Here is a 24,836-nt window from a genome sequence, read left to right as displayed (position 1 = left end):
TCTTCTCCCTTTGATAAATTGGCTTAGCAATCTCAATACATTTTATTAAACAAATGGTTCCCCATCCCATTGTAGCAACTGTATTTAAAACGGTTAGAAACAAAATAAGTATAAGTATGCTTTTTTATTTTTCAACGGTCAGTTGGTTCAATACGCACCATATGCACAGTGTACAAAAAATATACATAATGCATTAGTAAAGCTAATAAAATGCTTTGTAAGTTAACAATAAAAGGCACATAATTAAGACTTATGTAAGTTACAAGGGTCAAAGCCAATTTTAATCAACCATTAGATCCCAAATTAAATTACAATAAAAAAAAGTTTTATTACATTAATTAGTTTGTTTCTTTGGAACTACTGGTTACAAAAGGAGCATGCTGAGCTGGGATTGGAACATTATTTTTTGAATATTTCTAGCTCTGTGTCCTATATGTAAACTGCCATGTTTGACATCTTACTCTGCTATAGTTTGAGAATATAGTACAGTACTGTTTGCATCGGGATATAGTCACCATCCCAGCGTCCGAAATGACAATGCTTAGAATACCAGCGCCGTAATCCTGGCTCCAGAATCCCAACCGTTGGCATCCCGATGGTAAGTGTTAGTGGGAGGATTAAGGTTAGGCACTAGGGGGAGGGTTAGGCTTCTGGGGAATGGTTAGGGTTAGGCTGTGGGAGGGGATGGTTAGGGTTAGGCTGTGGGAGGGGATGGTTAGGGTTAAGCTGCAGGAAAGGTGGGTTAGGGGGAGGGTTAGGACACTTACCAACTTGTGTCGGGATGCCGCTGTCGGTATTCTGACTGCCAGCATCCCGTACCCAACCCGTTTGCTTCATCCACATTTCTTCATATAATGTTTTCTATGGCAATCAACTGGATTATACTGACACAGGACCTAATTTATGTCATGCAAAATTGTTGCAGTGTGGTGGATAAATCCTTTTTTGCTGACACAGTCACCATGCACTTCAGTGTGGGCTGGCAGCGCTTATATTTCCATCAAAGTGCCTGAGTTTGTGGAGTGTTTGCGGTTTAGTGGTATTTGCACAGCTAGAGGGAGGATTTGTGCAGATTGAGGGGGCGTCTTGCAAAGTATAGAGTAAGCACACTGGGGGCTAAATGTAATAGGCTGTGAACCGCCACCGCCTCGCAGGCTAATATATTTAGCACACGATCTCCTAATTTGGCCGAGCTCTACTGAAATAGATTTTATTCTAAAAGTAAGATAAGGATCTGGAGAGGGAACATTTTTAAGAGAGATCCTTGTCTTGCTCATGCATCTATTTCCACTCTGCAAATGGATTTCAATTTTGCACTAGCTCAGCTGTGAGGTTTTCTCCCATTACAATACTTTTGAATTCCTGTTGGGGAGCAAATTCCTACTACAGATGTGTCCTCTTTGCCTCTTTCCCCTCCTCTAAGGGTCAGGTTCCAGAGTGTTAGCTGACAACACCCCTTAAGCAGGGGCCCCTATCACTGCATTCCCCCGGTGAGTCCTTTATGTATCAGTCCGTCACTGTGCTGCACCATAAAATAGCATCTAAAAATTAATGGCCAAAAATGCCCTGCACAAACCATTTTTATTCATGCCCCAAGTAGCAACATGTGCATACCCTATGCCACATCTTACCTGGCATTGGGCAAGTTCATCTTACCTGGCATTGAGCATCAGTTTTTTTGTTTGTTTTATTGCTGCCAGTGCTGTTCGGATATGCCTTGCCCTTTTCACGCTGAGTCTCATAGGGATATTAACATTTTATGGACTCCCTGCTTTACACTCATTCCTCTCTGCTGAGCACCATTATTTGTAAAATATTTCATTCGCACAGTTCTTTCATAAATGCCCCTAACTGTGTTTCTGTTACGCTGTTAAATGACCAGATAATCTGCGCTATGACCTCTGTTCTGTAGAGTGATAGGGGACAGTACCATTGAGTGACGGGAGAATTCAGGGTTCTGGGCTTTGATAACCAGTTGATATGAACAATAAAAATTAATGTTTAAATGGATCAATAAGCTACTTAGCACAGAAAAACAAAGAGCTGCTCTAATAGGTTTTGGAATGGTGCATTTATTAAATGAGTAATTTTTTTTCACGGCATTGGCAGTGATCTATTATTTCTCACACATGATTACAAACATTTACAGAAGCACATAGAGAGTCTACAATCCAAGGAAAATACCTGCGGGCTCATGGAACCACGTGTGTCCAGGCACCTGCAGACACTGAGGAAGTGTCAGAAGGAATTAAAAATCCTCCCTGACACTGCCACATATATACAGTAAGGAACCATTGTCGTGATGCAAACCAGCAGTACCAAGACTGTCTAGTGAGCTGCTCTGGGGACTGTCAGACAGAACCTGCAGGTGCTGTGAGGTCAAGTCCTTCTGCAGGGTGGGAACGGTTGTGCACGGCAGGAAAGAGCCCTGGAAATGCCCTCTTTCTGCCCTGCTCTAATGTGCATAAGGCTCCAATTCTGTACTTCACAGAGAATTGTACCCCTACTCTGTACTTCACTAAGGGACATATTTATTATAATATATGCAGCATATCTGTGAATAGTAAGGATCTCCCAAATGTATAAAGGAAGGACCACAGCAGATATCTCCATATCTGGCCCATGCCCTCAATTTCCAACAGCAGCCGCAGCCCCCATTGGTTTCTATGAAGGCTGCGAAGCTGTCCAATTTGCCAAGCTCTGTGATGTGAAGCTCTGTGATGTGAAGCTCTGGGATGTGAAGCTCTGGGCTGTGAAGCTCTGTGATGTGAAGCATTCCAGAGTTTGGCCCCAGCAGCTAAAGCCATGTGAAGATAGCTTTAGCCGCTGTAATCTATGGCCTGCATTCTGCAAATAGTACCGTGAGAGTGTTCCTCCAGATCCCTCCCTGGAAATGGCTGCTGCACATGTGTAGTGAGCAGACTGTGTATACGCAGTGGCCCCGGCTCCCGAAGGACAAGTAAAATAGCTATTGTGATCATTTCATATAACAGAGACAGGCTTATTTCAGAGCCCCTGTCCCTATGGGTGATGAATAGTACATGCGGGCAATCTTTATTTCTTATTGCTGCGAACAGTGGCGACAAATTAAATTGATCATGTCTGAAACCCAATAATAAGAAAATATGCAACTAAGAACCACTTTCACTTATACTGTATGTGTTCTTCCATCACGAGGGTTCTACCACATAATCTTTAGTAGAGACTAGAGATGTGTTGGTCCGGTTCCCCCGAGAACTGACAACAACCGAATTTAGGTGTTCCTATTAGAACTGATTCCGAGTTTGGAATCACTTTGGGGTTCCGAGTCGAATTGAGTCCAGGCTTAGTTTCGCGGTTAGCTCGGAACTCGGTTAAAAACCGTACTCAGTTTTGGATTGCATGTATTGTAAACAGGTCCAAATTACATGATTTTAACTGTATTTTTTATTATTATTTTTTTTTAAAAATACAGATCCAAAGCCAAAACCAAAACCCATGAGGGTGGTTTTGCAAAACTAAAACCAAACAATGAAGATGCATCCAAGACACCGGGGTCTGTGCACATCTTTAGTATAGATTAATCTCGCTGCTCAGGGAAAGTTTTTTTTTATTTAATTACAAAATACCGGAGAACAGGTGGAATCTATTCATGAGCAGCATCTGTTCCCATCTTTTTCCCTTTTTGCTTCTTATCTCCCAATGTTTGGTGGCTGCAATTTCACGTCTCCATGTTTATTTACAGTCACCGCATACTGTATGTCTCCCCTCACTCGTGGCCTGCATGGGTCATAGGATTGCACAGCCTGTGCTCAGTCTCGGTAGTAGGACAGCTGCTGAGTGGATATACCGTATATCAGAGGGGTTCCTTTCCTACACACAATGGTCAGGATTATGAACTACAGAAATGATTTTAAAAAATCTCGGGATCAATATCGATACAACTGCAGGCATCTAAATGACAATCTGTTAAGTACAGTAATATCCAGATGATTGAACTCGTTAAGGGATTATGGACATCATATTCCCAATTTAGCTATACTATTAAGGAAATGTCCTGGCTGCGGCTGTCATTCTTCACAGGGTGTTACAGCCGTATTAATAGAGATATGGATTCCATAGCTCAAGAGCAATTTTTTTTTTTTTTTTTTTTAAATCTCATTTCATACACAATATACGTCTGACAGTATGAAATTAATGTGGGAAGCATGTTCCAAATGTATTGTGTAATAACTGAAATAAAATATTAATTTAAAGCTTGCGTGCTACATTGTAATTGCCAAAGGAATCAAAATTTCATAGTAAAATGTTGGAAACCTGTGGTGCTGCCTCCGGGAAAAGTGTTAATTGAGGTCTATCAAGGAATCACAGGGGCCAAATTAATGCAAAGATGTAATTTCCATTGCAGACCTCGTGTGTGAAAGTGGCTAGGTTCAGGCTCTCCTCCAGACTACATAAGTGAGTAAGGTTTTTAAAGTAGTTTTTCTATTATATTTCTTTTTCTGATACATATACATTATAGCTAAGCCATCCTCTTATATGCCAATATGATCGCATTATATAGTCCAAATACGAGTCACATTAGCCACTCTGAATAATATTTTCTTTGCTACCCAATGAATATACAGCACACTTTCCCAGAACTCAGTTAAAACCCTGTGGAGTTCAGCCGTGATGGGTAAGGGGCGGGATGCACATGAGGTCAAACCACTGAAAATGCAATTTTTCGGGGGTTTGACCTCATTTCTCATATGCACCAAGCCCCAGAATGCGATACATTCTGGGGCTTGGATGCGGTTGGCAATGCCATCCAATCACATCCCTTCTAGTACCCCCGTGGCATGCGCAGAAGTCATAAACCCGGAAGTCCCTCTCTCGCAAAGGACAGCTCTTATCAGGAGAGCTGTCCTTGCGTTTATATGGCATGCATGCGATGAGTGGCTGGATGCAGCAGAAGATGTATCAAACGGGATGCGGTTAGGATACCGGCGGGGCTATCCCACCCGCCGGTATGCCGACACTCACATCCTGACATGGGACTAAAGATAGGCGTCAAAATCCCAATGCCTATCATTAGCACCACTACTAAATCCCGACACCCGGCTTACCAAACGATGGTAAGGCGGGTGTCTTAGCATGTAGCCATAGGGGGAAGGGTTAGCTTTAAGGACCCCCAGGGGGACAGGGTTAGGCACCCCTCCCCGGGAGGATTAGGGTAGGGAAAGGGGGGGTTAGGGTTAGGCACCACTAGGGGGGGTTGGGTTAGGCACCCCCCAGAAGGGTTAGGTCTAGGGTGCGGGGAGGGGGAGTTAGGTTTAGGCACTAACGAGGGGAGGTTAGGGTTAGGCACTAGGGGGGAGGTTAGGGTTAGGCACCACTAAGGGAGGGTTAGGGTAGGGGTAGGGGGAGGGTTAGCGTACTTACCTGCTGCAGTCGGGATTCCGACCCATCGGGCTGCCGCTGTCGGTATTTGATCCGGCAGCTGAACAGTCGCCAGCATTACATACCGATTCCGTATCAAACCTTGGGGAGAAATAACATGGAGAAATTGCTCAAAGCTTCCAAACAGCTTCTGTAATTTATTTAGCACATTCTTTGAAATGACAGCCAAAAGCTGGGTACACACCATATGATTGTGCGATGAGATGTAACAATACATTGCGCACGCTGCACGCACTGTTCTTTCCGATGTACGATGGTGCGATGTATCATTACATGCTGAATGTCTTATCGTCATAAAGAACAGCGCAAGGGATAGTACATATAGCATAGACACTTTACGATGTGTATGATATATTGTTCCGATCCACGTCGAAACAATATATTGTATATACTTCTGTTCTCTGTTTATTGCTTCCAGCAGTAAACCATTGCCTCGGGATCAGCCCTTCATGGCTGTCAGACATCTCGGTACGTAAGCAAATAAAAAACAAGCTCACCTGTTGCAAGTCCCAGAAATTTCAATGGCGCCAGCTACAGCCATCCAAAGCAGCTGCTAATAGAATTCCCCAGAATGTACGGTAGATGCTCTGTACGCTAAATAGCAAATCAGAATTCTTGACTGGAGATCCCCTTTAGATGACGTGTGAGAGAAACTTAAAACAGATAAATGATTTTCCACAGACCATAGAGTATATCTGCTGCTCCAGGAGGGCAAGCACTGGATGTGAAGGGTCAGGTTTCTGGTGATAAATTAGATTTTTGACCAATCACATTAGTCTGCTGTCAGGATGTTAGAGAAGTGAATAGTACATATAGTCATAGAGCTTGCAATAATCCAGGTTCATGTATATAAATGTGTTTTATTTGTAGGCAGGAAACAAACTGAAACAAAAAGCTTCCTTCTCTAGCTATAATTTATCATGTACATTCTATAAAATGATAGCTGGAAGCTGATTGGTTGCTGCGGACAAATTCTCCACCTATCGGGAGATGTACTAAGCTCTGGAAAGTGATAACTTGGAAAATGATATCATGTTACAGGCTGTGTTTGAAAAATGGCAGTTAGGAGCTGATTGGTTGGTAGTTTATCACTCTCCAATTTATCACTTTCCAAAGCTTAGTACTGTACATCTGCTTGATACATCTCTCCCCGCAATGAGCACTGAGAACTACTGTACCATTTCTGCAACTGAGATGGATTATGTGACAGAAAACACTGATAAACTATTATTTCCAAAGCATTAATAACACACGACACACCCTTGGAAGAATGCAAATTGTTTTCAACAAATAAAAAAAAGAGATGACTGTGCTTTGTTCGGCAGCTGATGAATGGAACAGGATCCAGCTCAAACAGCATATTGAAAAGGGTTATTGATCCCTAAGATGATCACAGGACCATTTACATGGGCACTCTGGGTAACGCAGGATGAATGTACAAAAGCCATAGACGCAGCTTGCATTCGTTTTTTTCTCTTCTGTCTATGCTCCATTGAGCATTGATCCTGTATTGCCACAGCTTTAAAGTTCTGTTTGCTTGTCTTGCTCAAAAGAAGACATAATCAGTCCTAATTCTGCACGGCTTTTGTGGGAACGGCAACAAGTCAATGTATTGAACTAAAGTTGGCACAGTGATATCATTGGACCCATTTGTCATTTTTGTGAAAATATGTAAAGGCCTAATATAGGAAGAAAAACAGATGTTAAAAATTAAAGATGCAGGTTGTAATCCTGTATCAATTACTGATAACTTATAGGAGCACTAAACTTCCAAAATTAAAATTTCAGATAAGAACAATGGAGGCAAATACAAGTGTTATCCTGACATTCCACTACAAGAATAAAAGGATATCACTCCATTTCAGATGTTCATCTAATTCCTTTAGAACAGTGTCCTCCATTACAGACTGATGAAGCTTCTCCCAGTCCTTTAGGACAGTGTCTTCCATTACAGCAGAGGTGCAGCGTGGCTGCACAGCACCCAGAGCAAGCTCTCGCTATGGCACCCCCTCTCCCCCACACAAACACACACACTTAACCACCCTTTACTGAGCAAACTTAAGCCCCCCTCAATGGTCACACTTACCATCAGCCCCCACTACTGAGCACCATTTCCCGAGATGGAATAGAGCAGAAAGGGAGGGGCCAAGGCGGAAGAGAGCAAAACAGTGGAGGGATGGAGCCAGGGGGGAGGCAGAATGGTCCAGAAGGAGGAAGGACAGAGCCAGGGAAAAACAACGGCAGTCAGTAGTGGCCGTGAAGAGCAATAAAAATAATAAATTTGACCCGGACGGTGCCCCTGGCCAGAGCAGTCGCCTAGAGCACGAGCTTCACCTACTCCGCCCTCGCTACGACCCTGCATTACAGACAGCTGAAGCTCCTCCCATTTCCTTTAGGATAGTATCCTCCATTACAGACAGCTGATGATCCTCCCATTTTCTTTAGGAAAGTGTCCTCCATTACAGACAGCTGAAGCTCCTCCCATTTCCTTTAGGACAGTGTCCTCCATTACAGACAGCTGATGATCCTCCCATTTCCTTTAGGACAGTGTCCTCCATTACAGACAGCTGATGATCCTCCCATTTCCTTTAGGACAGTGTCCTTCATTACAGACAGCTGATGATCCTCTCATTTCCTTTAGGACAGTGTCCTTCATTTCCAGGAACATAAACCCCCTGGGTGGGATGAATCAATCATCATTTTGGATGTGATGCATCCCGCCAATGATCACATGCATAAAGGCAATTAGTATGCATGAAGATCTAAGCTAAAGACAGCTCTCCTGATAAGAGCTGCTCTTTGTGGTGGTGGAGACTTATGAGTTTATGACCCAGGAGTCCTTCTGCAGATGCGCGGCCGTCGGCGAGTGCATGCCTGAGCCGCAAGGTACCCTGGGAGGTATTCTAGGCTTACATTCGTGAACAAGCTCCTGGTGCATACGGTAATTACATTTCGGAGGTTTGACTGCATTTTTCAGCATAGTGCTTCCTGCACCCCTATCAGCTACCTTATATCCACTTGAACACTTATCTAAAAACTTACAGTAACTAGTAAATATTGACCCATACAACATGAGTTGGAATTTAAGATCATGGTCAAATTTAATTTTTTAATAAAGTTAATTTCTTGACTTAAATGTTATTATAATTTAATAACTTAAGTTAGCATGGTGGCGGATCAAGAACAGATGACAAACAGGACAACAGGATACTCATACAACTCAAACGTTGGTAATTAACCCAAAGAGGGACATTTGTTTGGTCATCAAATCATATGAGGAGAGTGAATCCACTAATAATTAATAAATAAAGATAAAGTACCAACCAATCAGCTCCTAACTGTCATTTTTCAAAACACAGCCTGTGACATGGCAGTTAGGAGCTGATTGGCTGGTACTTTATCCCCAATCGCTTTATCTCCATCCAAGGTTTAGTAAATAGACCCCATAGTGTGTACCATGTTTACTGTATAACTGATTAATGAAATAATTGTTTGTGCTAACCTAATGTTTGGTGCGGACCGAGTATCGAAATTAACTAAATAAGTCCTTTTACCCTTCTCGAAATAGATATCAGAAATGCCATCTATAGTGACAAGTGTAAGACCAGTATATAAATACATATATAAGCTTACTTTAATACGATAAGAAAGGACCTTTTGGATTCATTTATTTCATCCTGGAAATGCAGCTACATTACGCGCCACCAATTATGCTCCAAATACGTCTTCAAACATCCAACAGGGTTCAAGAGATGTTACTGTATCTACATTAAAACCTTAAAATAGCGTCAAACTTCTTTAAGCTCTTAGTTAGTGTCTCACAGCAGAGCAGAGACTTTCGAAATGTACAAAAAATGACACAGACTAAGAGCACACCCCAAATTATAGGACAGCACTGTAGAGGGACTGATTGGTGACTGCAGTCTATAACGAGCTCGTTATCTCCGTAACATTGAGAGCGATTCCAATTCTATTGTATTGTGCTGTGATATCTATGTCAGGTTTACACAATTTTAGGAGACTATGGGGCTGCTACAGAGTTGTAAGACAAATGGGCACAGTGTATATTACTCAAAAAGTAAAGTACATGGAAAAAATAGCGTAATTATGGACATACAGAACTGTACGCATCTCAGAATACTCCAGCTCTATATCAGCAGCATACAGTATGTGCTGGATTGTACTAGTCATTATCAGCAGCTGTACTTTCGGTATACAATCGGGAAGCTGGCTGTCTTAATACAGGCAGCCGGTTTCCCGACTGTCATATCCCAACGAGGGATGAAATGCCAGGCGTCTAGATGTAGACGCCTGACATTTCCCCGACGCCTGGAGACCGGCGCCCGGCATCCCAATCGAAGGGATGCCGGCCACCTCGAGTGGACAGCCGGGGGGGAGGGTTAGGTTTAGGGCACACAGGGGGACTTAGGGATAGGCACCCCCCCGGGAGGGTTAGGGTTAGGCATGGGGGAGGGAGGGTTATGGTTAGGCTCCCCCGGGGGGGACTTAGGGTTAGGCACCCCCACCGGGGGACTTAGATTTAGGCAGCGGGGAAGGGGGGGTTAGGGTTAGGCACTTAGAGGGGGGGAGGTTAGGGTTAGGCACCCCTGAGGAGGGTTAGGGTTAGGGGGTTAGGTTAGGTTAGCTAGCACTTAAATATCCATGATCGGGATTTCCAGACGGGCTTCTGCTGCCGGGAACTCTGCTGTTGTCGTCCAGGCGCTGCCGGGAATCGAACCGATTCCGTACTTTCACCCTATACGAAGGCCAAAAGATACGCCACCTAACTGGTCAAAAAAATACACTTATGTGCTGGTCTGCATAGGCCAAATTTATGTGAACCCGCTGTGACTGAATTCTGCCTGTGTGAGAACTCCTCTTCCCTCCCCTGTTCTGTCTCTCCAGTTATACGTTTACATGCACTGGGAAATGCGTTTGACTCTCGCCTTTGCATGCACTCATTTTCTGGGCACCTTTGTCTTCCAGATGCCATAGTCTTAACAGTTTATTTGATTTACTGTGACACTACTGAGCCTGTCCTTGTCCCTGTGTATAAATCAATTATTCTACACAATGCATTTCTGCACAGCAAGATGGCAAAACTGTCATTCAAACTCTGTCTACTTAGTTAGAGACGCACCTCCCACCTATCATAGCTGCAGAGAAGCAAGAGAGAGCATGCTTGGCATATTCATTTAATCATAAATACTATAAATAGTTTGAGGATATTTTTCAGCTCGGTAATACAGTCTTTGTTGTATATTATTGTTAAATAGTGGCTTTGTGTGTTCTTGGAGCAAATTGCTCTATCTCTCAGTGCCTGGGGTAGCAACATTAAGCCCCACAGGACATAAATTCACACTAAATGTATATGAGCCATGTCTTGTATGATAATAGCTGTAGAATAGCTCATTTACATCACAAGTACCTCAAGACTCACAACATGGGGGACCCAGGAACATTCAACCATAAGTGGAGAAAATAAATAAATGGGACTGTTTTAATTGTGTTAATTCAATGGAAGAAGCAAAGTGACAGAATTAAAACAAATCTCTCTCACTGAAACATATCCAGTGAAGCTTTAATTCATGCAATTTTCCCATTAATAACATTATCTATTTAAAACATCCATTAACCCATCTACAGTTCTCATTTGAAGGCAAAATCTAATATGTTTGGTAGGAAACCTTCCATAAAATTAAGTCTGTTGACTTTAATGGATGTCTCAAATAGACTCAGCTAATAGAAGAGAGAAAATGCACAAATTAAAAGCCGCTTATTATGTGTGACGTGACCTAGGAGAGAAACAAACATATATGAATTTGAAAGAAATCTGCAAGATTTATTCTGAATATACATGAAGGAAATTGTTAAAACTCTTCTGTGTAATATTTTCCTTATTTTACATTTGGCTATTTCATGCCAGCCGAATGTAATTGTTCCAAGTGGAAGAGCCCATATTATTTTAGTTCCACTCAGGCTAACCCAACCTCATTGGAGAGCAGACTCAATTGACACTTTGTGGCTGATTCAGTGGTACACGCTATTGCAGCTGCAACTGTGTGTTTTGCCGCAGCGCAACTGCATCTTTATGCTGCCTGAGACAGGGCAAATGTGTATTTAGATGAGGTCGTTGACTACGACATGCTCGCGGCACACCCGCTGAGATCCAGCTATGGCATCTAAATACGCTCTGTTGCTCCCAGAAGTAACCATCAGTACTCATGTGCATTGCAACTGAGACTTTTGCGCAGACTGAAAACATTGACATTACGTGCTTAGGCCTGTGCTAAGGCCCTCTGGGCGCAGCGCTTACACTCTGCAATGCTTGCAAATGGAGAATTCACATATACAATATACAGTAGTACAATGGCTATTCCGCAGAATGGTAAAGTGACAACTATATTAGTACAAAATAGCTTGGCATCTTTGTCATCTTCTCATAAATTATAATATAGTTATAACCTTAGAAGTTAGCAGTATAAAGTTAAATTGACAATGTCTATTATAAAGTATATCCTTATGCATGAAAGTTATTATTATTTCTCGGCAGTAACCCTAAGTGCTATGGGCATAAATAATTAATGATAGGTAGGATTATAGTGTGCCACTCTATTGGAGGGGGCATGCTTAGTGCTGCCCAGAGGGAGTGCTTACTTTCTTTCTCTGTGCTCAATTTTCAAATATATTATGGATGCAAATGGCTGCCCAATGCTTTCCAGGTAAGAGTTGTCTTTTAAGCGCATGCATGTAATGTCTTCCTTGATCTTTGACCCATTATCATTCCATGCCTGCGTGCTTAAATGCTGCTTTTAACATGGGCAGCATAGGAAACCCATTTTCATTCATAATGTATAGTAAATCTAATATTATGCTTTGTTCTGAGCAGATAATCTTGAACTTTGAATTATTTGTCACATTCACTGTTAATCTGCATAATTTTTAGCTGATCAATCATTGCTTTCATTATACATTTATGTATACTACAGTAGTTCATTCATTATTTTTACACGTGAACTCTCTGTTCAGCTAAGGTAAAACTAGGGGCTTTATTCAGGTTGGATCGCATGGCTGCGTTCGCACGCACCCGCTATCTGCGAAAATATGCTACTGAATGCAGGGCCGTAACTAGGCCACCGGACAGAGCGCAGCATGCCCTGGGGTGGAATCGGCCGCCCACCGCAATCTCTATTTTGCCGAGTGCCCACTGCTGTGTATACCAGTAGCGGAATTAGGATAGGGTGGCGTGATAGTGGCTCCAGGGCCAGGCAGTATCAAGGGAAGCAGGCCTGAGGTAAAAGAAGGCTCCACACATGGATCCATGAGTGATAGTGTCTCTTCCCGCTTTATCACTTCTCTGTCCCTCCTACTATAGAGACTTCTGAGCCTCCCCTCATCCTCTTCCCTCCACTCTGCCCCCATGGTATCAGTACCGCAGGTGCCACACACTGTGGGAGCAGCCAGTATCTGCAGCCCTGGGTAAGGGGTTTGACGTATGGTTGTGTGTGTGTCACATTGTGCTGTACATGCTGACACCAACAACTGTGGAGCTGTGGGGGAAGTAAATATGTATATATATTAATATGTATGTATATCTATCTATATATGTGTGTGTATATATATATATATATAATTATGTATGTATGTATGTATGTATGTTTGTATGTGTGTGGACTTTAATCTGCCTCATTCTTAATTAAAATCTGCCTATTTATTTCATGCCATCCAGTCAATACATAGCCAGCCCTCATAATAGATCAGGTGTTAAATTACTATGCCAATGCTCTTTTTCGCACAGGGCACCAAAATGTCTAGTTATGGCTCTGAATGAATGCAATCGCACGCCAACCACAGCACTATACCAAGACACCCATCACTGTATAAAGCTGCACTATCCATGACATGCATCCTCAAGTCAGCGAAAACATTGGTAACATCGAGTAACATCGGAACCATTCGCACAGTTGTGCTGGACTTGACCGTACCTCACAAACTGCTAAACTTCCTGTCGCCATCGCTGCCAGCATATACAATCGCAGGGGCATAATTATGCATGCTCCTGTGACGGCGTTCAAACACACAGGCACGCCTGTGTTCTTTTAACCACCCAGTCACATCATGTCAATCACTGTGAGTTGGGACTGCGTGCTCGCTGTGATCGCAGCGGCCAGTTCGTGCACGTGCACTGTGATGCATACGCATGAAAATGCAGCCATGCGATCCAACCTTAATAAGGCCCAAAGTCCTCTTTTGGTATAACGGGATGCAGTCAGGATATCGGCGGGCGCTATCCCGCCCGCCGATATCCCGATATTTACATCACAATATGGGACTAAAGATAGGCGTAGAAATCCTGACGCCTATCATTAACCCCACTACGGAATCCCGACACCCGGTATACCGAACAAAGGTGAACCGGTGTCTCAGCGTGTAGCTGCACAGGGGGGGTTAGGTTTATTGACCCCCAGGGGGACTTAGGGTTATGCACCCCCAGAAGGGTTAGGGTAGACACCACTAGTGGAGGGTTAGGTTTAGGGTGCGGGGAGGGGGGGTTAGGTTTAGGCACTAGGGGGAGGTTACGGTTAGGTGCCCCTAAGGGAGGGTTAGGGGGGGAGAGGGGAGGGTTAGGGTACTTACCTACAGCTGTAGGGATTTCGACCAGCCGGGCTGCCGTTGTCGCTACTTGATCTGGCAGCTAAATAGCCGCCGGCATTACATACCGATTCCGGTTCAACAGTCTGTTCAAAGAACAAACAGCGCCATCTGCTGGTCTTATAGTTAATTTTCATTTATTTATTTTCTTTGTTACCGAATCATAATGCAGTGCCTGCTCTAATCCACAGCCTAGGGCAGGGGTGGCCAACCCATGGCTCTCGAGCTGCATGAGGTTTTTCTGAGCTCTAATGTGGCTCCCGTCTCGTGGCTCAGCAGACCCCCATTGTTACTGAGAACACTGGTCTCTAAAGCCATCGGAGGCTAAAGAAGCCTTTGATCACTTCAGAGGCCAGCATTCCCAGCAATGCAGTGAGCGGGTGACGTCATGACGTCACTCGCGATGTGAGGAGCCCGCGCATCTGCTGGATCCAGTTAGATCCAGCAGGCGGCATAAGCCGCAGCAGCGACGGTGTGGCGGGACTCGGGAGCCCTGACGTCGTGGAGTGGTGCCAGCTCGAAGATAAGTTTCTTCATGGGGGGGGAGCTAGTGCTGGGGGCACGACTACAGTGAGCATTGCAGGAGGGGAACAGCTACAGGGGCATTGCTTAATGGGCACAGCTTCAGGGGACAGTGCAGAAGGTGCTACTGGGGGCATTGCTTAAAGGGCACAGCTACAGGGGGCATTGCAGAAGGGGCCCAACTACTGGGGGCATTGCATAATGCGCACAGCTACAGGGGACATTTAATAAGGACCACAACTACTGGGGGCATTGATTAATGGGCACAACTACAGGGGGCATTGCAGAAGGGGCACAACTACTGGGGGCATTGCATAATGGGCACAGCTACAGGGGGCATTGCATAAGGGCCACAACTATTGGGGGCATTGATTAATGGGCACAACTACAGGAGGGCACTGCATATGGGGTACAACTACAAAGGGCATTGCAGAAGGGGCACAACTACAGAGGGCATTGCATAATGGGCACAGCTACAGGGGGCATTGCATAATGGGCACAACTACAGGAAGGCACTGCATATGGGGCACAACTACAGGGGGCACAGCATAATGGGCTCTGGCATTCTCAATGTATTTTATGTGGTTCTGGATTTCAATATGTATTTTATGTGAACATGGTTATTTCAATGTTTTCTATGTTGCTCTGGCTTTTTCTTTCACTTCAACAGCGAAAAATGTATATTGAGAACATTATGTAAAATGTTTATTTTCAATGTCCTGGGCTCGCAGCGTGACTAAAAATAGGGGTGTCATGCTCCTGCAAATGTCATACCAAAGGCGTGCGCACAAAAATGGGGCGTGGCCTTGTGACAAATGAGCTACACCTTTTTTGCACACGCGCCTTAGGTGCGTACATGCTATCGGCTCTGTCGATTGACTACATATCTTTTTTGGCTCTTTGCCTCCGACTGGTAGGCCACCCCTGGCCTAGGACATGGGTGTGATTTGTGGGTCCAAAACCTTGTCTTGTGTGTAAATGCTACTTCAGGGGTTGGGCTAGCCTGCCACAATGATTTCTGGTGCTGCTGTTCTGCAGACTATCACTGCCTTACTCTCTTAGCCAGGGGTGGGGAACCTTTTTTCTGCTGAGGGCAATTATGATATATATAACATTGATAAGGGTTAGGTATGGGATCCCAATGGTCAGGATGCCGATGGTCAGGATCCCCACAGATTTAGGTAAGTATTCTAACCCTTACCCTAACCCTCCCCCTAACCCTAACCTCCCCTCCCGCAGCCTAAGCCTAACCCACCTCTCCCACAGCCTAACTCTAACCCTCCCTTCCTGCAGCTTATGCCTAACCCTCCCCAAAGGCCTAACCCTAACCCTCCCCCTAAACAGCTCAGAGGGCCAATCAAATGATTTTGGGGGCCTTATACAGCCCCCGTGCCTGAGGTTCCCCATCCCTGCTCTAAGCAGAACATGGCTCATCCCTGGTTGATACTCCTTCTCCTCATCAATCCTGGGAGGAAGTAGACGCCACCTAGGCAGTGGTGCACTGCTCTTGTTCGGCAGCATAACTGGGAGCTAGGGGGGTGCCAGACACTGGGCAGTCCTGGCTCCATAGCAATTGCACCCCCTACACCCACAGTACAGTAGTCACGCTTTTGCAGTCTAGCAATCTGTACTACACAGACATGCAATATGCTTGTGAAGAAACTACAGTTTCCATGCATAATTCGCATCATGCATAATTCACCTGTGTTCTCATTTACACTGTTGATCTGGTAACTCCAGGCAGTCCTAGTTTTACCCCTAGCAGATTGATATGATGCCGCTTTGCATGTGGTATCATTGCGTAGTGCAGCCTCGGTCAGAAAGAGAGAGACCTGGGCCACATTGTCAAAGAGAAGACTTCACATTTTAAAGAAAGCAAAGTGAAGACATGTTAAAGCCAAGTTACAGTACACATTATAGACAAACTCCATGAGTCAGAATTTACAATACAAACTTCTTAAAGAACTGAATGCCACCAGCTACAGTGATTACGGCACTATGAATAAATGGCCTGTGTAAGCAATGGTATTATTCACTCAAGATACATCTGCACAAAACTCATATAATAAGGTAATTGGAGAATATGGCGAGGAAAGAAAGCGGTACAGAGAAAGATGAATTTGACCCAGCTACATAAAAAGTATACTGTATTGGCATTTCATGTATCATAAATTCTGCTCAGGCTTAGCTACATTTACATTTTACTTTTTTGAATGTTACAAAATGCCACTGTACAGTATATTGTATCAACTTGATTTTTCACAGTTCTATCTATCTATCTATCTATCTATCTATCTATCTATCTATTTATCTATCTATCTATCTATCTCATATCTATGCAGTGGCGTAACTATGGTATTTGGAGCCCAGGGCAAATTTGAAAAGGGGGCCCCCCAACATCCCGAGATGTGCGGCAAGCGAAGGCACGTGCGGAAAAAATGGGCGTGGTCACTTAAAAATTGGGCGTGTCAACATGACACACCCCTTTATTTTCACGCTGAACATTCCTATCCATATGCACCTTAACCCCAGTAGTACCCCTTATACAGTACCCCCAGTATGCAGTTGCGGTCCCTCTTATGCAGGCCCATAGTAGTGCCCCTTATACAGTATCCCCAGTAGTGGACCCCCTTATACAGCCCCCAATTAGTTCTCCTTACTCAGTACCCCCAGTAGTGGCCCCCCCAAATGCAGTGCCCCACGTAGTGTTCCCCCTTATGCAGTGCCCCCAGTAGCAGTCCCCACAATGCAGTGCGCCCAGTAGCGGTATCCCCTTATGCAGTGCCCTTTATATGGTGCCCCCAGTAGTAGTCCCCCCCCTATGCAGTGCCCTTTATATAGTGCCCCCAGCAGTAGTCCCCCCCCATGCAGTTTTCCAAGTAGTGGTCCCCTTATGCAGGCACCCTGTAGTGATCCCCCCTATCCAGTGCCCCCTTGTAGTGGCCCTTCCTATTATTGCCCCCAGTAGTGGTCCCCCGAGTGCAGTGCCTCTAGTAGTAGGACCCTTTTATAATGCCCCCAGTGGTAGTTCCCCCCCAAGTAGTAGTCCCCAGTAGAGTAGCCCCCCCCAGTAGAGGTCCTCCCAATGGCGCCCTCAGTAGTAGCCACCCCTCCCCCAGTAGAGGTCCCCCCAGTAGTAGCCACCCCCCTCCCCCGTTGTGCAGATAGGTTAAAAAAATCTATATATGTATATAAAAATATACTTACCTGAATCCCTGCTCCTGCTCCTGGTCCTGCTCGCGACGCCGCTCCCGCCCGGGCTGGCGCGCTCAGCATTATGGGACAGACATCATGACGTCATGACGTCAGTCCCATTACCCACTGCAGGAGCCGGACGGAAGTCCGGCTCTTGCAGTGGGTGCTGCAGCAGTAAATGAGATTCTATCTGACTCTCATTGGCTGCTGTTTAACACACGCATCGCCGCCAGCGCTGGCAGCGATGCGTGTGTTATGCACAGCCTGAGCCCACCTCCTAGCGCTATTGGGCAAGCGCTCAGGGGGAGGGAACGGGCTCAGGTGTGAAGCACAGGACCGGCGCTGGAAGCCTAGCGCCGGTCCCGTGTAAATGTGTAGCGCTGACCGCACTCATTGTGGTCGGCGCTACACTGGCTAACTAGGGCGGGCCGGTACCATGCCCGACGGCATCCCCCCGCGCCGCCGGTTCAACGGCGCTCAGGGCACGCACCCCGCTCGCCCTGCCCTATTTACGCCACTGTATCTATGTATCTATCTATCTCATATCTATCTATCTATCTATCTATCTAATACCTGTCTGTTGGCCAGTCTAGCTTTGGTCACAACACTAAATTGATGGAACAATAAAAGTCTATATTATCTGTGGCAAGTACAATTTAAACTTTATCTGTATGTAAACATTAAGTGACATCACAACAGAGAAAATTGTACTAGATACATATAATGATAATAAAAATGAAAACATTACCTAAAACATATACTGTATATACACAATTATTATAATGAGACATTGAAATGGGTTAGGTATGGGATCCGGACGGTCAGGATGCCGATGGTCAAGATCCCGACAGATTTAGGTAAGTATTCTAACCCTTACCCTAACCCTCCCCCTAACCCTAACCTCCCCTCCCACAGCCTATGCCTAACCCACCTCTCCCGCAGCCTAACCCTAACCCTCCTGTCCCGCAGCCTAACCCTCCCTTCCTGCAGCTTATGCCTAACCCTCCCCCAAGTGCCTAACCCTAACCTTCCCCCTAAACCTAATACCGCCGGAATGTGTCCGGATTCTGACCATCAGGATGCTGCTGTCCAGGAACATGCAGTCAGGGTAGACAGTGGAGGTGGAGCTTCCCCTGTCATACTCCTGAGATTTTATCTAAAAATTATTGGAATAATATTTCAAAGATATTTATAACTTATAAACATCTTCTTTGTTTGTTGTAATCATTTTTATAGTTAACACTCACCAGCTTTGTGGAGCTCCCTGGGACTGCAGGAAGACAAGAGATGAGGCAGCAATGGCTTAGCCTCGCTTTTGTATAGTCAGACACTGCTTGTAGAGCTGGGGGCGGGGCCACAACACGGGCAGCAAGCTGCACAGAAATAGAGCTAATAGAGGCATGGGGGACGTTCCTTGATCACTGACAGACATGTGTCATGTGACCAGGAAGTGCACTGCAGTGTTTAGAGATTGGAACTCAGTCAGCAGCAGCAAGAGAAGACACAGTGATGCATCAATGGACACTGAAGCTTAGTGTAATGAGGGGAGAGTTACAGTGAGTAGGGGGTGAGTCAGGCTCCCAACACTCAGACCCAACTTCATGTATGCTTCCTCAGCCATTGACCTCACCGCACATTACTGTCGCTGTCGGTATTGTGACAGTCGGCATCCAGACCGTCGGGATTCTGACGACATCCCTTTGATATTAATCAGTTTCCAGAATTAACGGCCTATTTAACAAGAATTTTGCTAAAGCCACGAAAACTGGCATTACTTATTGTGTTAACTAATGAGAATAAGCACGGGAAAATGGGCCATTATTGTAATCCCCTTTAATAGATGGGCTGTTACAGATATATCTGATAAATGCTGCAGTATCCCCTTCTTTAATACTTTAATAGCCCCCAATTCTCTAAAAGTACAGCAGTCCTCGGAAAACCAGCCATTGTCACAGGACTGACCACGACCCTTAGTTTTATAAACAGATCTCTGAAGGAACAATCAAAACCCCATATTACATGTTTTCAAAGGGCAGGAAAATGTGGTGTAAAAACAGGAAAGTGTATGAAGTTAACGAAAGAATAGTCACTCTAAAAACACTGCAAACTAGATCTGCGAAACTGCAAAAAAACGTAACACCAATACCCTTTTCACATCGCAAAAATAACCCGGAATATTGCCGGGTCAAGGTGCAGTGTGAACGCGCCACTAAACATATTCCCGGTCGAGCAACCTGGCATTTCAACCCTGCAATCGAGAAGGGTTGAACACGGTAACAAGACGGGTGGAAGTGCAGTATGAACAGGCCCTATCCAGGTTATCCAACCCGGGGACTCAGCAAACACCACTGAATGCATGTTCCTGGGTCTCACTTGATGATGTCAGCAGCCAGACACACAGGCAGCACACTGCAGACAACAGCAGGGGCAGCAACTCGGCAGTCTGAAAGGGGTTAAATTGGAGTGATGAAGAAGTGAACTGTACACAGAAGCTGCATCATGCTCTCATTGTCTGAATCAAATAGCAGTAAAGCACAAACACTCATGAACTCAGGGCTACACAGTGGTAATCCATCAGCCATGATTCCTGCAATGCTGGGAGCAGTCCCCACCCTTCCCTTGTGTTCCCTATTGTGATATTATCTCTGTGAGCCTGAAAAAGTCAATTTTGAATGACATCCATAGGGTTTTACAGGGCTGACCCAGGTTCAGTGTGAAAGGGGCCAACCTGGAAATAACCCTGGTCGAAGGTGCAGTGTGAGAGGGGTTTGCGATGTGAAAGGGGTATTACAGTGGTCAAACCGATTTCCCCTTTCACATTCAGGGGCAAACGCAGGATTTTTATGGGGGGGGTTCCATATTATATAAATATATATAATATATATATATATATATGTGTGTGTGTGTGTGTGTGTGAATACACATACATACATATAGACATGCAGAGAGCTGTAACTTGGGTAGTGCGAACGGTGCCATGGCACAGGGCACCGCAGGGCAGGGGGCACTGTTTGGGCCTGACAGTTTTCCTTTTTATTATCATTCTCACTTGTAGCTTCCTCTTCTTTTATCCCCAGCATCTCCTGGCTGCCCTAAGAGTCTTAGTATCTCTTTCCTGGCCCTTTCCCTTGAAGTCAATGCTCTCTGTAGCACAGGGCACCAAAAAAGTCTAGTTACTGCTCTGTACACACATATAGACATACACACATTTTCACAAACACACACATATATACACACACATACATATGTCACACATAACTTACATTCACACACATATATACACACACCTATGTCACATATACACAAGCAAACTTACCTTGCAGCAGATCTGACCGGGACAGGATCTAGCAGGCTGGCAGCATGTTCTTAAGCCCCGCCCCCTCGTGGAAAATCGCGGGTCAATTGGGAGGGGACGGGGCCAAATGACTCGATTCTAATGAAATTGTGTAATAGTTGCTCCGCCTCCTCTGTATTGACCCACGAATCGCAGCAATTTGCCACGAGGGGGCGGGGCTTAAGGACATGTTTCCTGCACTTCAGTCTGTCAGGGGGGGGTTCTGGGTACTCAGAAACCCCCCCTGCGTGTGCTACTGACATTAGCATTCCCCTGATTGCCATTCTGCACCTTGTCAATAGAATACTTATTTTCACAGATTATTGTCTATGAATGAATACAGCTTGAATATCTCCAGTTAATACATTCTGCTGTGCGGTGGGGACCAGGTAGGACAGGGAACATGTAATGCCAATTTCCCTTCAGCAAAATGTACAAAACTTTGTGTAAAGATGAACATTTTGCAGAAGAGTTTGGAAATTTTCACTCATCTAATTGGCTGCCGCTAGAAGAATAAGGAAACAAACAGTAAACAAGTCTATTTCCAATTGATCACAGAGGTTTATAATGTCTAAGCAGTTTGCTAGAGCATGTAAAATATTTACAGAAGTCACATTTCCGTAACGCAGACAGATCTGTACAGTAAAATAAAATAATTGCTTGAGGAAATGTACAGTATCCTCTGATCTATCTTAATGTTGAACAAACACATCCAGATTTATATGGCATGAGCTGCATTTTGTAATATTATTAAAACAGTAACTCGATGCACTTTTCAGTGTAGTCAACATCTACCGATGATGCTACGCCGCTGTCTGACTGTGCAGAGCAGGTGTGAAGAACCACCAGGATGGAATAACATGGGAGGATAGCACAGTGCGCTCACTAGTAGTGACCAGTAAGTTTGAATATTTCATGGCTGCAGTTTAGGGGATTAAGGGGTCAATTTACTAAGCAGTGTTAGGAGACAGAGTGAAAAGTGATAAGAAAGTGATAAGGTGCCAGCCAATCAGCTCCCAACTGTCATCTCACAGGCTGTGTTTGAAAAATGACAGCTGGGAGCTGATTGGCTGGTACCGTATCACTTTCTTATCACTTTTCACTCTGTCTCCTAAAACTGCTTAGTAAATAGACCCCTAAAGCTGTAGTGGTAGTGGTCCGGATAGTACTTTAACTGCTGAAATGGTTTTGTCAGAGCGGGGTGGGGAGTTATCAGAGATACAAGTTTCTCTGATTTGTACATTTATAGACGGATGTTAGATGCCAATAAACCCAATTTGTAAAGTATAAGGAAGTGGGTGGTACAAGTATATGTAGTTAGTTGCCCTGGGGACTCTACAAACCTTAGTCCGGGCCTGTCAATGAGGGAAAACTATGGGCCTTATGCTAAAATGTATGCAAATGGGCCAGTGATGCTACCGCTTTGCTCTCCTGAAAGAAAGAAATGCGTATGTGTTTCCGTATACAGGATTACACACATCTATTCTGTGCATCTAGTTATGCGTATGCTTGGTTTGATACCCGTCACTAGCAGTGCACACTTGTACCAGCATACACTTTGTGTAAATAATTCACCTGGAAACAGACATATTTACACTTCCATCCAACACTGCATAGCCCAAACTTCTGTCTACACAACCTCACTGAGCTATGCCTGCTGCAGCCCAGTTACACTCCACAGTTTCAAGATGAAATATGACTGCAATGTGTATGTCTCTGCATCAACCATACCTGCATCTGTCCAGCTCTGAAGCATGTGCAGCGTGAATACACACAAGATGCCCTCCACTGCCATTCTGAGTGTGCCAGTCCTGCCATTCTGAGTGTGCTGGGGGGGTCTCACTGCTTGTAGTTCACCACGTTATGAGTCCACCTGCAGCGCTTGTAGTTCTGCCACTAGTGTAACTCTAGCTGGAAGATGTACAGGATAGGTGGAGAAGTTGCCCTTAGCAAACAATCAGCTTACAGATATCAATTTATAGAATGTACTTGATAAATAATAGCTAGAATTTTATTGGATACTATGGGCAACATTTTCACTTGTCCTCTGTATTAGGTTGAATACATTTCCTCCTCTGTATCATTATTTCAAACCACGACACACACAAGACACATTTACTTTCCAGCATGAAATAAACTTTATGCAGGTGGCATCTCATATAGACAAATAAATATTTGATATAGGGAGAAATGTATCAAACCTTGGCAAGAGAATGGAGAGAGATAAGGTACCTGCCAATCAGCTTCTAACTGTCATGTTACAGGCTGTGTTTGAAAAATGACAGGAGCTGATTGGTTAGTACTTATCTTTCTTCACTTTATCTCTCTCCAAGGCTTAGTGAATAGACCTCTATGTACTAAGCCTTGGAGAGAGATAAAGCGGATGGAAATAAAGTACCAACCAATCAGCTCTTAACTGTCATTTTCCAAACACCACCTGTAAATTGACAGTTAGGAGCTGATTGGTTGGTACTTATCTTTCTCCATTTTATCTCTCCCCCATAATTCACAGGACAAACTTGTGATGACTTGTTATGACTACGTTATGGAAAATAGCCACACTGTGTTTTGTTCATTTAATATCGTGGCTTGAAAATGTAAAACATTGCCACCTACGTGCATGCAGTATAATTATTGCTTTATTTTTTTTTCCCAGACTTTTTCTTGTAGAAATTAATGTGTTTTGAAGAACAACGTTTATATCTTTCGTGTCGCTGCTTGGGGGAGCTGTTGCTTTTGCCATCAATTAAGTTTTTTTCTTCATATTCAATCTCTCGATTGTGGTTAGTACATTTTCTATCCAGGATCTAGATTAATTGCACTGGATCTAGATCACTTTGAACTGGAAAAAGACAATTACATTGGGTGAAATATGGCATCTGAGATGTAAGAGAAGCAATGAGAGTGGAGGGAAGAGACAGCAGGGTGATATGGGGAAAGAGATGTAAGGGTTGAAGTGCTTCCAGACTAATTATAGGCTGTCTCTCTATGCAGAAACCATTTTAATTCCAGTGAAAACTGGGACAAAGGCTGACTATTTTTAACATGGAGATTGCATGTAAATTGTTACTTTTAGTTTAAAAAAAATAACTTTCCTGTAATTAAGGTTATTGAAAATACTGTAGGATATGTTTATCATTCTTATCATTTTAAGGGCTCTAGTTAGTAAATATAAAAATGTAATTTCTTAGCATTTTAGCTGAAGAAAATATTTTTTTTTCTCTTCTATTTATAAAAAAAGAGTTTTCTTATCTCTTCTCTTAGTGATGCAGCCCCCATAGGTCTCAGTGGGGAGTGATCAGTTATGCTTTTTATGGAGAGAGAATCTTCTCTTCTCCAAACTTTTCACCAAAATATTAAGACAATTTCTATATGGTGTGACGGAAGGAGTGAGCAGAGAAACACGATTATTTGTACAGGCAGCTAACAAAGACAAATGAATAAAAATAAATAGGAAATTAAAAAAAAATATTTTACATGTCATGTCATATACAGTATATATATATATATATATATATATATATATATATATATATATATATATAAATATATATATATATATATATATACTGTATGTATATATATATTTTATATATATATATATATATATATATGTGTCTGTACATATATGAACATAGTAGATAGATATTAGATAGGTAGATAGATAGATAACACATTGGTATACATAAGAATTCATATATTATAAAATTGT

General features: G+C 43.8%; 1 protein-coding gene across 2 annotated transcripts in view; it reads left to right on the top strand.

Moving 5' to 3' along the window:
- Positions 1 to 24,836, top strand: part of LRRTM4 (leucine rich repeat transmembrane neuronal 4) — a 624,795-nt gene that overhangs the window by 249,562 nt on the left and 350,397 nt on the right. The gene's annotated exons all lie outside the window — the stretch shown is intronic.

This window comes from Taudactylus pleione, unplaced genomic scaffold, assembly GCF_031769625.1.
Source record: "Taudactylus pleione unplaced genomic scaffold, aTauple2 ptg000105l, whole genome shotgun sequence".
In the NCBI taxonomy this organism is placed as follows: Eukaryota; Metazoa; Chordata; class Amphibia; order Anura; family Myobatrachidae; genus Taudactylus; species Taudactylus pleione.
The sequence above is the reverse complement of the archived record's forward strand: the minus strand, read 5'-3'. Positions and strand labels throughout refer to the sequence as shown.